Genomic DNA, 2,946 nt, shown 5'->3' on the forward strand with positions numbered 1-2,946 from the left:
CATAATTGCATGACTTTTTCTTGGATTTTTTTTATATCTTGGCGTACTGTTTGCTATGTCATTTTAGATTACAGTAGGACCCTTTCTTTTGTTTATTGATTTGTTATGCTACTTTTCCGTATGGCATTCCGCACTTTGGATATGCACATTAATCTCTCTTATTTTTGTTTCTTGCATGTGAATCGATTGAGTCCTATATGGACTCTTTCCCTCTTGCATACTCATCATGGGCTAATGAGGCCCATCTTATTCAGTCAATCCCGGAGGAAAGTCTAAAAGTCAATCGCATGGCATACAAATACGAAGAGTCAAAGGAAGAAGAAAACCGGATTAAAGTCCCGTATCTGAAGCGGCTAAGAGACTTAAAGAGTCTCATTTATTTGCTTAGTTATTTATCGTTGTCTTTATGTATTCATTTCTTTGTTTCCTTATTTCTTTATTTTATTCATTCGGGCCACAAAGCCAAAGTCGTATTTAATACAGGTGGAGCAAGGTTCGAAGCCAAAGGCTCGAAAACTAGACTAGGACAGGTTATGGGCCGAAAGCCTAACTAAATTAGGACAGGATTTACCGATTTGGGCCCATGGGTCTAAATTCTTTACTTTCTCATCCCTTTCCCTTTTACGTGTTTATTTGCTTATTCGTTTTGCTTAGACTTAGTCAAAATCCCTACTAAGTCGCCTAAATCTATCTTACAAAAGTCTTTTCTAAAAAATCAATCGTTTTTCAATAAATTAATCTTTTCGAAGTTAATCAAAAGATAATTTTCAAATAGTTTGGACAACCGCAAGTTAGCGGATGTTTTAGGTGCCTAACACCTTCCTAAAAACATTAATAGGAACCGCTTATTCAGAATCTCTAATAGAGTGATATGATTGCGGAACTCGCAAGAAAATTAGAAATGCTTTAGGAGAAAATAAATCTCACTCGAGATTTGGCTAACCTGGCCATCACTATCAATGCCCCCGCTCCAGGAGGACACAGGACTCCACTCCAAATTCTTCCCCTCAGTACACCTATTCTCAAGAATCATCCAAATAACATATCGTCTGTCTCCGCTCCTCTATTTGTCCAAAACACCAATCGTGAAAATAACCCAGATGCCTACCATCCACAAAATCCATCTCTAACCCCACAAAACCTATCTCCAAATCCATTCCCGAATCCCCAGAACATATTTTCAAATCAAGAAAATTCATTCCCAAATCCACAAGATTCACTCCCTCCATCAAATTTATTCCTGAATCCACCAAATTCATTTCTAAATCCACAGAATTCTTCTAAATCCACAGAATTCTTCTCCGATTCCACCAAACCACTCTCAAATTCCCCAAAACCTTTCTAATTTTTATAATGTCCACCCCACCTACCAACCCGCTTCGTTTCATCCGCAAAATCAAGCCTTTCTTCAAAATCCTCTTTATGCCATCATATCCCCTGATATCTATCATCCCCTTCCAAATCTTGAGATGGACCATTACGAGGAGAAGGATAAAGAGTGGAGGACTGAGCATGAAATTAAGTTGCTAGCTATGAATGAAGAGATCATGAGAATCAAAGAATCTTGGAGTGAGGGACCACGATGGTTTAGGATATGATGATTTATGTGTTCAACCTAGAATAGATCTACCAGAAGGGTATAAGGTCCCTAAATTTGAAGCGTTCAATGGCATCGAAAATCTAATGGCCCATCTGAGAAGGTATTGTGATCAAATGGTGGGGGTACGAAAAAATGAAGCATTATTGATGCGTTTGTTATACATAGGATATGTGTATGATCAAATGGTCCTCCTGCAAAGTTTGTGATGTGTACGACTGTATACACGGGAGAAGGTATTAGAAATGCTAATGTGCCTGTCGGAGATGACACATAGATCTGGTTCATCATCTACGATAGACTTCAACTTCTGGAAGAAGAAGGTCCAAGAAGCATCGTTCTCTTTATCAATGACACAAAATACAATTGGAAAGATGTGATTTTTAGTGTCTGGTGCAACTGCACTCAGTAACACGCCCCCAAACATTCCATACAAATGTGTACCATCGATGGCAATTAACTTTCTCATATAGGCATATCCCCGTATACAAGATTCGAATGCTAAGAAGTAGTAAACAAACGATCCATCAATATAGTATACCATGATAGAATAGGAAGACCCTGGATTCAACAACTCCACCATGTGGAAAAAAATAGGCAAGCAAGTGTAATACCCTGATCATTCCTTAAGCGTAAATTTGTCTTTTGAGTGGATAGGGGTAGCTTCAAAAGTTATTGATATTTATACTTTGTTGTATTTCTCTAATTATACATTGTTCATATAGAGCACTGAATAAGCTTTTCATCAATAACAATTTCATTAAAATCCGACATCGGACGAGGAAGTTATGGCCGTTTTACTAAGCGATGTTGGAATCGTCCAGGCCTGATGGTAGACCTAAAGGACCGTCAAGTCCTTGGTGTACCATCAATTGTCCCATCAAGCCAAGGCATTAACCCCTTTTTTTGGCCATCATTCAATGGCCAAAATGGTGGGTTGCCAAAACTTTGATGGACCGTCAAGAGGACCGTCAAGTCGAGGCAGAATGTCCCATTTCTGGCCCCCGAGTGACGGACGATCTGGTGGACCGTCAGTTTCCTGATGGATCATCACTTCAACCGTCATGTCAAGGCAGAATGTCCCAGTTTTGGCACTAGAGTGACGGACCGTCAGTTCGACCGTCACAAAGCCCCGATTAACAGTTTTCAACTCTTTTTAAAAGGTCATTTTGGTCTTTTCCGCCCATTTTGGTTTTATATATATATATATATATATATATATCCAAGTGGAGGAGAGAAGATCATTTTTCTCTCATTTCTCCTCCAAAATTCTCTAGATACTAGGGTTTCTTCTAAAATCCTAAATCAAATCATCTCCAAGAAATTCAAGAATCTTCTAAAGATTTCAC

Source organism: Capsicum annuum, unplaced genomic scaffold, assembly GCF_002878395.1.
Source record: "Capsicum annuum cultivar UCD-10X-F1 unplaced genomic scaffold, UCD10Xv1.1 ctg3585, whole genome shotgun sequence".
Lineage (NCBI taxonomy): Eukaryota > Viridiplantae > Streptophyta > Magnoliopsida > Solanales > Solanaceae > Capsicum > Capsicum annuum.